The sequence below is a fragment of the Gracilinanus agilis genome, chromosome 3 (assembly GCF_016433145.1).
Source record: "Gracilinanus agilis isolate LMUSP501 chromosome 3, AgileGrace, whole genome shotgun sequence".
Lineage (NCBI taxonomy): Eukaryota > Metazoa > Chordata > Mammalia > Didelphimorphia > Didelphidae > Gracilinanus > Gracilinanus agilis.
In genome coordinates this window covers 35,397,768-35,413,122 of record NC_058132.1, presented here as the reverse complement: position 1 = coordinate 35,413,122, position 15,355 = coordinate 35,397,768, and the positions used below count along the sequence as shown (strand labels likewise).

The 15,355-nt window shown below is 44.8% G+C and overlaps 1 pseudogene; it reads right to left on the bottom strand.

Moving 5' to 3' along the window:
• LOC123240939 overlaps positions 1-15,355 on the bottom strand; it is a 62,527-nt pseudogene that overhangs the window by 27,498 nt on the left and 19,674 nt on the right.

Below are 15,355 nucleotides of genomic sequence, written 5' to 3'. Positions count from 1 at the left end.
CCTTCCTGCATTCCTGCATTCCTTCCTTCCTGCATTCCTGCATTCCTTCCTTCCTGCATTCCTGCATTCCTTCCTGCGTTCCTTCCTTCCCTACCTCCTTCCTTCTTTGTTTCTTTCTCTCTGTCTTCCTTTCTTTTTAAAATTTAATTTTTCTATTACACATAGAAACCATTTTTGACAATCGTTTTCTGACAATTTGTAATTCAGATTCTCTCCCTCCTTCCCCCCTGCCCTTGCTGAAGTAGGAAATAGTCTGATACAGTGTTTTCATGTCATAACCCTTTCATTGCCACCCTTTTCCAGCAGAAAATCATTGAGGTGCTGGAGACCTTTGGGTCTCTTGAAACCTTTGAAGTTCATGATGGTTTAATAGGAGAAAAATGGTGATCATGGCTAGCATCAGTCACCTGCAGAAAAAAGAAGGATTCCCTCTATTTGAAATCTCCCATCTCAGATTCAACTCCGATATTTTCTGTACCATTTTTTTTTGTGGTGGAAATACTTTCAGATTGTTTGCAATAGTTTTAATAGCTTTATTCGCATATTAGCTATATTAAAGCACATAGGTATTATATGCTGCCTGGTGGCACAGTGGATAGAGTGCTAGGTCTAGAGCCAGGAAGACTCATTTTTATGAATTCAGAAATTTACTAGGTGTGTGACCCTGGGCAAGTCACTTCATCCTCTTTGCCTCAGTTTCCCCATCTGTAAAATGAGCCAGAGAAGGAAATGGCAAACCACTTTAGTATCTCTGCCAAGAAAACTCCAAATGGGGTCATGAAGTGTCAGAAAGCCTGAAAACCAATGAAACAGGAACAATTATTATGACTCTTATTCTCACCTATTTAAATTCTACATTGAGTTTTTCCAGAGCTCCATCTTACCTATCGGCTCATTTTGTCTTCGTAGTCACTCCTTGAGGAGAGAGTTTATCTGAGCCCCAAATCTTCGAGTCTGGCAGAATCTCCAGGGGATATTAGGAAGACCCTAAGATTTAGAATTTACAAGACTTCAGCGGTCACACCTAGTCTCCCTCTGCCATCTTAGAGAGGAGGGGAAAGAGGTCTGGATCTAGGAGATGCCTCAGCGGCTGTCTGCTCCCATCCCCTCCTTTATTTGAGGGTAAACGGAGGTCCAGGGATGGGAACTTATTTATTCAAGGCCAAAAAGGTCGTCCCACATCATATTCATTTTACAGATGAAGAAATTAAGACTTGGAGAGATCCGCATCTCGCCAAGAGTTGCACCACTAAGTAAGAGGCTGAAGGGAAGCTCTGTTATTCCCAGCCAAGCCTCAAAACTGGGGAAAGCCATTGTCCTTCGGTGCCACGCTCCCCCCTCTGCCCCGCAGCTCTCCAAGCCCCAGACGGTCATTTTCTTGTGACTCTGGCCGTCTCCCCATCCTCAGAGCTCCGTCCTCCAAGCTCTCCCTTCTCCCTGCAGCTTTCTGGGATTATCTCTTCCTGTCATCGGATTTCCCTCCTGCCATTATCCCTCCCATCCCATGAGCTTTACGGAAAGCCTCTGCGGTTGGCAGCCAAGTCCCCGTGTTTACAGTTCCTCCCCGTTCCGTATCCTCAGTGGCTGCGTGCCTTCTAATCTGTCCTCCTGGGGGGTCTGGACAAGAGGCAGCTGGGCTTGAACCGGCCACAAAAATGCGGGAGAGAACAGGCAGCTTTTCCATCCTTCCCACCGGGGGAACAATCGAGAAGGTCCCAGTGAAATTCTTGAAATAACCCGGCCCTGATGCGGCTTGTCCGAGCGCCAGTGAAAAAAGATGATAAAACATTGAGTTTTCGTTTGGGGAACAATGGGAAGATTTATGTGCAGAGGTCACTGGGAAAGCTGTGGAGCTTTATAACATTTTTAAATAGATTTGGGATTCGTGTTTGTTTGTTTGATTCAGGAAAGGCTTTGATATTGTAGGATTCAACGAGGCTTGATGGACCTCTATCAGTGGCACCATCTCCGTGGTGCCAGGGGCTGCCGACACAGAGCCAAAAAGCACGGCCCTATGATCCCATGTCTGTTGGATTCAGTCAGGCTTGAAGAGCTTTTATTAATGATCTAAAATGTTCCATACATCGTTCCAGATGCTGGAGATACAAAGACAAAAACAGCATCATGCCTGACCTCAAGGAGCTTGGATTCTTTTGGAGAGAAGCAACATTTACGTAGAAAATTCAATAGAAAAATTACATGGAGTCATTTTAGACCTAATGACCCGGGACCTTGGAATAACCCTCTCAGGATGGCGAATTTTAAAATTTTCCATTTATTTATTTGATTTTATTTCTCTTAAGCGCTGAGTCTAGTACATTATACACCGTAGGCATTAAAATAAATTCCTGAAAGTCATAATTTGTATCTGTAAAAATATTTTAGCATTTTCAAAAATGCATTCTACTTCTTGACGTCAACTAGGAAGTGAAAGTTCATTATTGTGATCGTGAACTACCTGTTTTCATCAAATTTTTAAAAGTTCATTTATTTAATTAACTAATTTAGAATATTTTCCCATGGTTCCATGATTCATGTTCTTTCCCTCCCCTCCTCCCACCTACCTCCCATAGCCAACAAGCAATTTCACTGGGTTTTATATGTGTCATTGATCAAGACCTATTTCCATATTATTAATATTTGCACTAGGGTGATCCTTTAGAGCAGGGGTTCCCAAACTTTTTTGGCCTACCACCCCCTTTCCAGAAAAAATATTACTTAGCCCCCTGGAAATTCATTTTTTTAAAATTTTAATAGCAATAAGAAAGATAAATGTACCTGTGGCCATCGCTGCAGCATCCACCAGGGGGCGGTAGCGCCCACTTTGGGAATCACTGCTTTAGAGTCTACATCCCTAATCCTATACCCTTCGAACCATGTGATCAAGCAGTTGTTTTTCTTTTCTGCTCCCACAGTTCTTTCTTTGGATGTGGATAGCATTGATTAGCATTTTTGTTCATGATGATGGGGAGGTAGCAATCTGCAGTTCGGTATCTGTTGGCTAGCCATTTCCTATCCTAGTGCTTGTTGGATGGGTGACAAAAACAAAGCATCAAGTCCTTCCTCTGGGGCTTAAAAGAACCGAGGACAGACCATAATGGAAATCAGGTGGCGACATCTCCTTAGACTCCTAATGCAACTCCCTTTGACTATCAGAGGCCTGTTAGTTGTTGGATGGAGACTTGGATTAGGCTTCCATCTCTTATATTTCTACCTATCTCTCATCCGTTATCTGTCTAAGCGATTCTAATAAACTTTATAACATTCTAAGGACCAGTCTCTTAATTATAATATTTACTATGCTGAGTGAATCTCCTGAAGGATAGTGTTGGGAGATGAGGAGAAAACATGGCAAGAGAGGCAGAGATCCCACCAGGTCAATGAATATGTTTGGAAATAGGCTTGGTCAACATCTAATGAATTGTGGTGACTATTATTTGTACTAGAAAACAGAGGATGAAAGACTTCTGTCAGGGAGAGGTTAAGGGATCTCTGGGTATAGAATGGCGTATGTGTTACCAATGTGATCCATTGGTTGGTTGACTTGGCTTATTCATTATTTTTTTAGTCCCTGACCTTCTGTCTTAGAATCAATACGATGTATCGGTTCCAAGGCTGAAGATTGGTATAGGCTAGGCAATGGGGGTTAAGTGACTTACCCAAGTCATACCGCTAGGAAACATCTAAGGTCATATTCGAACCCAAGACCTCCCATCTCTTAGCATGGCTCTCAGTCTACCGAGCAACCCAGGTGCTTCTGTGGCTTATTCATTCTTTAGTGAGTGGGTAAAGAGGTATGTGGTGGTGGTGGTGGATATACTGGAAGATAACTGTGGTCTAAAAGTAAAAGACATCAATAAGAAATAAAATAAAATAAATGTCTTAGCCTGTTGGTCAACGAAAGGAAGCTATACTTCCAAGCACTCAGTTACAAGTGAGCTTTTTTACTCTTTTCATCCAGCCTTTAAGCCCTTTATTAGTTAGTCTATTATTTGTTTGGCATCTGAAACTCTTCACAATGCATCCTCTCTACCTGCCCAGTCTTCTACTTTATTCCCTTCTGTATTTTCTGTGATCCAGTAACACGAGCCTGCTCATTGTTCCAGACAGTAGTCCATCTCCCTCCTTCTCCTTTTGCATGGTGATTCCCCATTCCTAGAATGTTCTCCTTCCTCATCCCCAGCTTTCTTCAGAACTCAGCTGAGAATCTTCCTTCTGCGGGAGGCCCTTCCTTGCCTTCCTTCCTGTTGTTCTGTTTCAGTTCATATAAATCTTCCCATGCTTCTCTGAATTCTTTGTATTCATCATTTCTTGCACTATTTCATTAAATGAAGGCACAATATTTTATTTAGTCATTTTCTTTCTTTTTTTTTAACCCTTACCTTCCATCTTGGAGTCTTACTGTGTATTGGCTCCAAGGCAGAAGAGAGTGGTAAGGGCTAGGCAATGGGGGTGAAGTGACTTTCCCAGGGTCACACAGCTGGGAAGTGTCTGATGTTAGATTTGAACCTAGGATCTCCCATCTCTAGGTCTAGCTCTCAATCCACTGAGCTCCCCAGCTCCCCCCTATTTAGTCATTTTCTAACTGATGGGTGTTCTTTGTGTTTCTGGTTCTTTGCTACTCTAAAACGTTCAGCAAACATTTATTAGACACCTTCTATCTACCTGGTGTTCAGAGAAGACATATTGCTGGACTTCCTGAGTCATTTTCAGGGCTACTCATCCATCTTTGGTGTCCACCTTTCACCCAACTCTCACCTGTGACTCCAAGAGGCTGTAGCATTCTCAGCAGCCATGATCTGGCAAAACCATTTCAGCAGATGGGCTAAATTAGGTCGAGTTGAGTCAGGGAGGACGTCTACCCCAAGCATGTGAAGACTTCTGTAGACAGAACGGGTAGATGAGAACAATTTGTTCCAGCAATCATGAAGATGGCAGAAGCAGGCTCTGTGGAGTGTTTAGAGCTTGGTCAGACATGGATGACGCCAAGTAGTCCACTGCATCTCTGGTCATCACCATTTGGCCTGACTTTTGTCTTGCCACTGGAATTGGCTGACTCTGGAAGAGAGAGCAAGGCTGATGCCTTTGTGTAACTCTGACTCACTTTAATCCAATTTATGCATGAGTCAAGATATCACCCCGTGATGCCATTGTTTTTTTTTTTAAACAACAGCTATTATATACTCAATTCTGTCTTGGGTTTTGAAGATACAGAAGCAAAAACCAGAATAATCCCTGCCCTCAAGGTGCTTACGTTCGACAGAATAGAACAACATCAAAACAGATAAAGACAAAATACATACATGCCATATGCTGCTATTTACATACATTATTTTACTTTTCCTGGAATTCCCGACTCTTCTACTGGGTCATAAGCTTCTTGAAGTCAAAGACCTGGTTTTGCACAACTCTGATATTTTCCTTTCTTTTTTAAAATTCTATTTATTTATTTAATTTTTGTTTTGAATAGTTTCTCATAGTTACATATTTCGTGTTCTTTCCCTCTCCCCCAAACCCCTCTAACACCCCATATCCGACACACAATTCCACTGGGTTTTACACGTATCATGGATCAAGATCCAATTCCATATTATTGACAGTTGGACTAGAGCTATCGTTTAGTGTCTCCATCCCCAGTACTATCCCCATCAGCCCATGTGCTCGAGCAGTTGATTTTCCTCTGTGTTTTCAGAGGAAGAACTGTGGGAGGATATTTTCCTGTCTTGGCGCTGTGCTGAGCACAAAGTAGCCGCCCATGGAATCCATGATGGTTTAGACCTCAGCTGTCATCGAGTGTCATCCCTCCTCTTGTTTTACAGAGAAAGAAACCGAAGCAAAGATCATTTAATTTCCACCCAGCCTCCCAGAGGAAGGATGTTGAGTTAAGACTTGAATACAGACCCTCTGACACCAAATTTAGCCATGGTGCCCACCGCCATGCTGTTTTCTTGAAACTGGTCCAAAGAGCCCAACCCACATTTCCATGTTACTTTCTGTACGATCGATTCTGACTTGAATCTGGGGATCTTGACTCAGGGTGAGGGAAAGGCGATTAGATATGGGTTGGGTAGAGGAGTTGCCGAAGACCCTTCCAATTCCAGGATTTCGATGATTCTCTAAGACAGAAAACCCTACTCGTCGTGCCTAGTGCCGGCCACTCACGTGCAGATCCATGTGCACACGGGTGCAGACGGGCCCCCATCGTGGCTCTGGTTCTGGTTGGGCAGCGAGGGCCTCTGGACATGCTTGTGCTGGGTTTCTTTTAGCAGGCTTCCAGAGAGTTTAAATGCTTCTCTTCCCCAAACCCCCACTCCCTCGCCAGCAGAGGCTCTGCTTCTTGCCAGGAGTGCGTGGCAACATTATGTGAGTGGGAACTCTTCCCATGCTGAGTGCTGGGCTTTTGAGAATTCATAGACGGCTTGTTGTTTCCCCCCCTTGCTTACAGGGTGAGGCCCAATGGGCCCCCCGTGCTTTGGCGGGGCCATTCCCCAACTCTGGCTTCAGCCGTGGCAGCAGTGGCCTCAAATATGTGTGGAAACAATGGTGGGTTTTGTTTTCCTTGCTTTTGGGTTTGGAGAGGAGCAGAACTTTGGGTAATGGACTTAGCATGTGGCTAGAAGTGAAGGGTATGTATCTAGCAGTGTCAGGGCGCTCACTCCTTACAGGCAGCCTTTAGGGCTACACGTATATCCTTTCTGGACTGCTGGGTTCGGGTCTGGGTGCCATCTTTTAGAATGGACATCGATATGCTGGAAAATGTCCAAGGAACGCATCTGGGATGGCAAAGGATCTGGAGTTCATGCCATCGAAGCATCCTTTGAAAGAACAAGGGATATTGGACCTGAAAAAGAGAAAATTTGGGGTGTGTAAGAGCTGGCTTCAAGAGACTATTGTATGGGGCAACTAGGTGGCTCATTGTGGATAGAAAACCAGGCCCTACATTCAAAACTCAGACACTTCCTAACTGTGTGACCCTGGGCAAGTCACTTAACCCCCATTGCCTAGCCCTTACTACTCTTCTACCTTGGAACTGGTACCTCGAATGAATTCTAAGACAGAAGATAATAGTTTAATTTACAGAAAACAAGACCAAAGCTTCAGAAAGGTCACAGCATTTGCTACTGATAAGACCGCTAATGATAAATCAATAAAGTGCCTACTATGCGCCAGGCACCATGTTAAGCGTTTGAGGGCATGAAAGGAGTGAGGGTGGGAAGTGAATTAAAATTTTTTAAAGGGCTATCATGTGCAAAAGGAATTAGCCTTTGGGCCCAGAGGGCAGAATGGAAAGTTGCAAAGAAGCAGATTTTGATTGGATGTAGGGAAAGCCTTCTTAAGGACTAGAAGTGTCCAGTGGAGGAATGGGCTGCCTTGGGAGGTAGATGGTCCCGTTTTCTTGGCGAGTACAAGCAGAGGGCCGACTGCTGCTTCTTGGAGAACTGTAGGTGGGATTTCTGTTCAGGTTTATCTAGCCTAGATTGCTGCTGGATTTCCTTCCCAACTCGGAGGCTCTATTTTGCTGGGAGAAAGGATTCTGCTGTAAATGGGTCAAGAAGAGAGAGAGCGAGCTCACATTCAGTCGTAGCTCTGGGGCATCTGGGTTGGGAATAAATATATCATGTTGGTACCATTTGTGTCTAGGATTTAGAGTTGGCAGAGTCCCTGCAGTACATCTGCTCCAGTGGTTCCCACTTGGGGGTTCTTGAGAAAGAGCCAAGGGATTTGCTCTAAAAATTCTTAAATGGTCCCTTATGGACTTATGACAAAGAACCATCTCCAGCTCCAGAGAAAGAAAGAACTGTGAGAATTGGAATGCAGATCAAAGCATATGATTTTCACCTTTGTTTAGTTCTACTTTTATTTTCATTATGATGTTATTTATATATTATTGTAATTTGATTATTGTGTTTATATTTGTACTTTATTTGGGGATTTTGGTTTTATAGGAGTCTTCTCTTTCAACAATGACCAATATGGAATTATGTGTTGCATGATCATACATGTCTAACCCAGATCAAAGCACTTCTCATCTCTGGCAAGGGGAGGGGGGAACGGAAGGGAGGGAGGGTGACAATTTGGATCTTACAATGTTAGAAAACATATGTTGAAAATTACATGTAATTGGGAAAAGAAAATGTCTTTTTTTTAACATTTAATAATTTTTATGTAATATCTTTTTTTTTTTTTTAAAAATGATCCCTTAAGTGGACATTAATTACATCATGTTTGGAGAAGTCTATTCATTTACACTGGGGGGTTCCCAAAACATTTTGTGGTTGTGAAAAAGAATTTGTCGATGGACAGCAACAGAGATAGGGGATCCCTGATAGGCTCCAGCTACCTTATTTTATAGATTTATGGACATAGAATGCTCCTTTGGATTCTGTTTTTCTGAAGTTCGAGTCGGTGATGCAAACCTAGCTTGACTTCAGTTTTTCCCACCTTTACAATGTAGGGGTTGTGTTTCTGCCTTCTCTGCTTCAGTCAGTCGGTCAGTAAGCATTTGTGAAATGCCCTGCTAGATGCCAGGCATTGTGCTATATGCTAAGGATACAGAGAAAAGCAGAAGACAATCCCTGCCCTCCAGGAGGCAATGGAGGTGGTGCATTCATGGGTGATGGACAGTAAGATCAAGGAATGACCATCTTTGTGTGCGGCTAAGGTAGAGTGGAAGGCACAGGTTGAAGGAAACATCTAGACTAGATCAAGAGACTGCATGGTTCGAATGTTTCAGGGATAGTCAGTATGTTTGCTGAAGTCCCCAAATTTGAAGGCAGGAAGAGAGAACTGAACCACTGAGGAAGGAAGGGGAGAGGCATGGAGATATATAGACAGCAGCTACCAGGATTTCGAGTAGGTGGTAGATATGGATTGAGTGAACCTTAAAAGAGGAAGGTTACTGAGTGATGGCAATAATGGGAGAATCTGGAAGTGGTAACAAGGAATATGATGGATTCCAGTTCCTTGCCTTGACCAGTGAGCTGATGAAAATGAGTGAAGATGTAGCTAGTATTAGAAAAGGTGGCTGTCAGACCTGGTCGCAGACATTTCCTAGCTGTGTGACCCTGGGCAGGTCACTTGACTTCTATTGCCTAGCCCTTACCACTCTTGTGCCTTAGAACCAATACCTGTATTGATTCTAAGATGGAAAGTAAGGGTTGAAAAAAAAAAAGAAAAGAAAAGGTGGCCAGGGGGAGCTAAGCTATTGTCTGAGGGACAAGGAGAGAAGGGAGGGGAGCCAGGGTTTAGTCATATCTAGAAGATGGAAGGAGGAGGAGAGGAAGAGATTTAAGAAGGGAAATTTGTTGCCTTTGGAGCAGGCATTCCAGAGGGCACAGTGGAAAGGGTGGGCCATATTTGGTTCGGACTTGGGGAGTAAGACAACTGATGGGGATGAGAATAAGGATTTGGATGATGGGGAATGGGAAGGGATTTGGATGATGGCCTAGACTGGTTTGGAGTCACTGGAATGTAAGAACACTCATCATTGAATGGAAGGTGCCCCACTCTTCTCCTGAGAAGAGGTGGGAGATTGATCAGATAGGAGACCCTGATTCTTTACTCTTCTTCCTTCTGAAGATAGGAAATCAGACATTAAATCAGTGGTTCCCAGACTTTTTTGGCCTACTGCCCCCTTTCCAGAAAAAATATTACTTAGCGCCCCTGGAAATCAATTTTTAAAAATTTTAATAGCAATTAATAGGAAAGATAAATGCACCTGTGGCCATCACCGCCCTCCTAGATCACTGCAGCAGCCACCAGGGGGCGGTGGCGCCCACTTTGGGAATCACTGGATTAAACAGTAGAGCCGACTTTCCTATCCCTCTTCCCTAAAAGGATAGACTCTCCTGGAGATGGAAAGCCTGATGATGAAGAGAAGGTTGCATCGTTTTGCATTTTTTTTTAAAAGGGAGATCAGGCTGATGGATACAGAAAGAGGAGGAAATTGCATCATGGTGGGCATGGATGGAAGTTGTGCTGCTGGCCCCTTGTATCAAAAGGTTGTCCAAAAAACTGATCTCTTGCTGCTTTCCTTCAGCAGATACCTGCAGCAGAAACCAGAAATCTCCTTTTTAAGGGGTCTGTCTCTACATACCCTGAGTTCTTCAGGCGACAGCATTGGCTTTAGAGTCGTGGGTCTTGGTTTCAAATCTTGCCTCTGATGCTTACTGTTGGTTATGACCTTGGAGAAATCATTTATCTTTTCTAGATAACAGTTTCCTCATCTGTAAACTGAGAAGGTTGAACTAATTTCTGAAAACCTTTTCCCCTCTGACTTTGGAACCTACTTCTGTGATTTATTACTTGTGTGGCCTTGGATAAGGGTTTTCACATTTTTTTTTAATTTTTTAAATTTTAAACCCTTAACTTCTGTGCATTGGCTCCTTGGTGGAATAGTGGTAAGGGTGGACAATGGGGGTCAAGTGACTTACCCAGGGTCACACAGCTGGGAAGATTTGAACCTAGGACCTCCCATCTCTAGGCCTGACACTGAGCTACCCAGCTGCCCCTGTTTTTGCATTTCTGCAAGTCCTTTCTGGCTCTGTATCTTTGATCCTGTGATCAGAATGGGAGGCTGGAGGATTCTGGAAAGGATGACTGGTACTTTTCACGGCCCCAAAACACTTGCCCTTAGCTGCCTTTGTAGGGGTTTTTTTTTGGGGGGGGAGGAGGAACTCGCTCAGTTGGAGATGCTCAATTTCTTCTCTCAGCCCACTCAGGATTCAAGGATTTGGGTGCAATGCAGAAAAGAAACCAGAATCAGGGACTCTGTGTCATTAGAACTAGATTCCAAACCTTCAGGATCATCCTTCAGAGCCATGGTCTCCCATCCAAGGGGACAGCGAGGTGCCTCAGTGGATTCAATCAGACCTAGAGATGGGAGGTCCTTGGCTCAAATCTGACTTCAGACACTTCCCAGCTGTGTGACCCTGGGCAAGTCACCTAACCCCCAATACCTAGCTCTTTCCACTCTTCTGCCTTGGAACCAGTACACAGTATTAATTCTGAGATGGAAGGTAAAAAGAGTAGTTCAGAAAGATGCAAAAGATGCTTTCCTTGGCCATGGGCATACCCTCCTTTCCCTGGAGTAAGAGCCAGTTTCTTGGAGTTCCCAAGGAATTGAATGAATTATTCAATGATGAAAAAACCCAGCCTTCCTGCTGGCCTCCAGAGTCCCTCCACGTCCGTGTCCCCGGGGGATGAGACCATCTTTCAGAGCAAGGATGATCTGGCAGTGTTGGGAATGTGGGCTCCCCAGCCGTCTCCCCCGCCGTGACAACCCCTGGAGGGAATTACGTGGCTGTGGCGCACGTGTAGACTCTGGCGTGCCAAGTGGCACATCGTGCCTCTTCCTTTGTAGTTCGACCTGCCTCCTGGAAGAGTCCGGGATGCCCCGAAGCCCTGACCCGAGGAGGCTCGGCGTTCGGCAGCCATTCCTCCAGGACGCTGAGAAAGGAGGAACGTGAGGGGTGTGTTTGGGGCCATTTTCTTTCACCCCAAATGAAAGTCGATTAAACCAAGAGCCCTAAATGTGACCAGCTTAGAGGCCAGAACTTGACTATAAAGAAACAGAATTTTGACTGCTGGAACCTTCTTTCGGTATCCTCTTAGCCAGGAAGGACTCGTCATAGCTTGTGGCGTCTTGGCAGAGGCAGCAAGACCCGAGTTCAGTTCACTTCCCACCCTCACTCCTTTCGAGCCCTCAAACGCTTAACGTGGTGCCTGGCGCATAGTAGGCACTTTATTGATTAATTATCGGAGTTCTTATCAGTAGTAAACGATGTGGCCTTTCTGGAGTTTTGGTCTTGTTTTCTGTAAATGGGGGACCTCATCTCTGCAGCCCCTTCCCCTTTTTGTCATGATTTGATGAGATGATAATACATGAAGCCCTTTGTAAATCTTAAATCCACTGGGTAGCTCAGTGGTTAGAATGCCAGACTTGGAGATGAGAGGTCCTGAGTTCAAACCTGACCTCACACACATCCTAGCTGTGTGACCCTGGGCAACTCACTTAACCCTCGTTGCCTCGCCCTATTGGTCTTCTGCTGTGGAGCCAATACTTATAGATCAATTCTAAGACTTCTGTAAGAGTTTTATATCCTATTACATTCTTCTTCCATCTTTCTCCTCTCTCCCCCTCCAGATAAGTCAAGAAGTAAATAGAGCAAAGCACTTGGAGTCTGGAAGCCTTGAATTCAAATCCTGCTTTAGACCCATTGTTGACCTCTCTCTCTCTGCCTTGGTTTCCTCATCTGTAAAACTGGATGAAAATAGTCTCGAGATCAAATGACATAATAGTTATAAAACACTTTGCAAGTTTTTTTCTCCAAAACCTTTGCCTTCTGTCTTAGAATCATGTATTCTATGTATTGGTTTCAAGGCAGAAGAGTGGTTAGGGCTAGGCAGTAGAGGTTAAGTGACTTGCCCAGGGTCACACAGCTAGGAAGTAGCTGAGGTTGAATGTAGGACCTCCCATCTTCAGGCCTGGCTCTCCATCCCCCAAGTCACCTAGTTGCCCCAACTTTGTGAGTCTTAAAGTGCTACATAAATGTGAGTTATTATCATTATCATTGACAGCTAGATGGCACCAGGCCTGGAGTCAGGAAGACTCATCTTCCTGAGTTCAAATCTGGCTTTAGATATATTAGCTGTGTCACCCCAGGAAAGTTACTGAACCCTGTTTGCCTCAGTTTCCTCATCTGTAAAATGAGCTGGAGAGGGAAATGGCAAACTGCTTTAGGATCTCTGCCAAGAAAACCCCAACAGGGTCAGGAAAAGTCAGATACGACTGGTTTGCCTCTGTTTCTACATTTGTAAAATGAGCTAATGAAGGAAATAGCAAGCCACTCCAGTATCTCTGTAAAGAAGATGCCAAATAGGATCACAAAGAGTCAGACACAACTGGTTTGCCTCAGTTTCCACATCTATAAAATGAGCTGGAGAGGGAAATGGCAAACCATTCCAGTGTCTCTACCAAGAAGACTCCAAATGGGGTCAGAAAGAGTCAGTCACAACTGGTTTGCCTCAGTTTCTTCCTCTGTAAAATGAGCTGGAGAAGCAAATAGCAAGTCACTCCAGTATCTCTGTCAAGAAGACCCCAAATAGGGTCACAAAGAGTCAGACACAACTGGTTTGCCTCAGTTTCCACATCTGTAAAATGAGCTGGAGAAGGATAATGGCAAACCATTCCACTATCTTTACCAAGAAGACTCCAAATGGGGTCAGAAAGAGTCAGACACAACTGGTTTGCCTCAGTTTCCACATCTGTAAAATGAGCTGGAGAAGGATAATGGCAAACCATTCCACTATCTTTACCAAGAAGACTCCAAATGGGGTCAGAAAGAGTCAGACACAACTGGTTTGCCTCAGTTTCCACATCTGTAAAATGAGCTGGAGAAGGATAATGGCAAACCATTCCACTATCTTTACCAAGAAGACTCCAAATGGGGTCAGAAAGAGTCAGACACAACTGGTTTGCCTCAGTTTCCACATCTGTAAAATGAGCTGGAGAAGGATAATGGCAAACCATTCCACTATCTTTACCAAGAAGACTCCAAATGGGGTCACAAAGAGTCAGACACAACAGGTTTGCCTCAGTTTCCACATCTGCCAAATGAGCTGGAGAAGGATAATGGCAAACCACTCCGGTAATTCTGCCAAGAAAACCCCAAGTGGAGTCACAAAGAGTCAGACACCACTGAAAAACGACTGAACCACCACCACAAAAATCAGCATTATTATTGTTTCTTAAAGAACAATAAATGGTATTGGTGCCTTTCAGCTCTTATAATATAGGTATTTATAGATCCAATATTACCATCCTCTCTTATATGAAGAAAAATCACCCAGCATAATGGATAGGAAACTCTCATCTGGCAGCATTTCCAGCCTTCTGCCCCTGGATTCTACCATCTTTGTGCCCAAAGTGGGAAGGCACATAAATATTATCATTATCATCCTTTCTTCTTTCTCCTCCTCTTTCGAAGTCATCAGTCCTGTAAGGAATAGCCTTCCTCCAATGCAGCTGGCCAACCTTTTCATGATTTGGAGTCTTAGAGGTTCACTTAGGCCCTCACAGTTTAAGGGGTTCACATGGCCAGTAAATGCAAGTGGTGCCACTTGAACCGAGGTCTTCCTGACCAGAAGACTCTGCACCAGAGCCATCATCATTCCTCTGATGTAGTGAGCTACCCCGTACACCCAGAACCAACCCAGTCTAATTTAGTCCAAGAAGAACCAACCAAACTCAGGGAGGTCCAGTGGAAAGAGTTCTAGATTTGGAGTTAGAGGACCTGGGTTCAAATCTTGACTTTGCCACTTATTACCCATGTGGCCTTGAAATTGGTTTGGTTTGGCCCTTGGTTTCTTCCTCTGTACAATGAGGACATTCAACAAGATGGCGAGCTCTGCTTTGGCGAGCCCTGATCCTCTGGCCCTCCGGAGCCTTCGCCGGTTAAAGAGCGGCTGGTTCCGAGGGGAAGGATCCTTCGGAGCCCCAGTAGGGTCAGTCTGGAGAGGAATCCTGGAGCCAGCCGGTCAGATGGAGAACAGCTCATTCTGCTGACAGAGACATTCCTCCCTGCAAAAGAATAATGGAATCCAAGCTGAGAAACCCAGCATTACATTTCCGCATCGGGAAAGCATTTGTGAAACAGCTTCCAGATTCCCGTGGCCATCGCCATTCATCGCAGACACATGGGCCCCTGCAAAGGGCTGGAAAGGGAACTCAGGGAAGGTGCCTGCGGCTTCCCTGCCGGCTCTGCCCTGGCCCTGCTCACGGCTTGGCCATCTCTCTGGGGACCCTGGAGCAGCCCTTTGTATGAGCGGGTACCCCGGCTCTGCCTCGCCACACACCTGTCTGACAGACGGACAGCTGCTGGGGTCTTTGGGGGCTCCCATCTGGGGTGCTGACGGTCCTCCTGGGGCCTCTAATTGCTGAGGGGGGGCAGGTGGGACCTAATGTTGGATAATTCTTAGAAAATACAAAATAATAGAAAGAGAACCAGGTTTTAGGCTTAGAGGGAGGGCCTTACCGGTCACTTTTGCGTCACAGCCAGGAGTCTCCATCCCCTTTCCTGGCCTCAGTTTTCCCATCTTTGAATTAAAATAAAGCAATTGGGCTAAGGCCCCTTTCTGCTCTCATTCCTGTGATTTTATGGTTTCTATGTGGAGGGCATTAATCAAGGGAGTTCCCTGATTAACTTGGCCAGTTTATGGTGGTGAGCCTTTGTTTGGAGCTTTGAATGGAGCCTCTGGGGAGGAATTCAGACTTCTGTGGGTGGGAACCACTGGCTTAGGCTGGCCTATAAGGGGGACATCTGTGTTGTGTGTGTATGTGAGCGAGGTGGGGGAA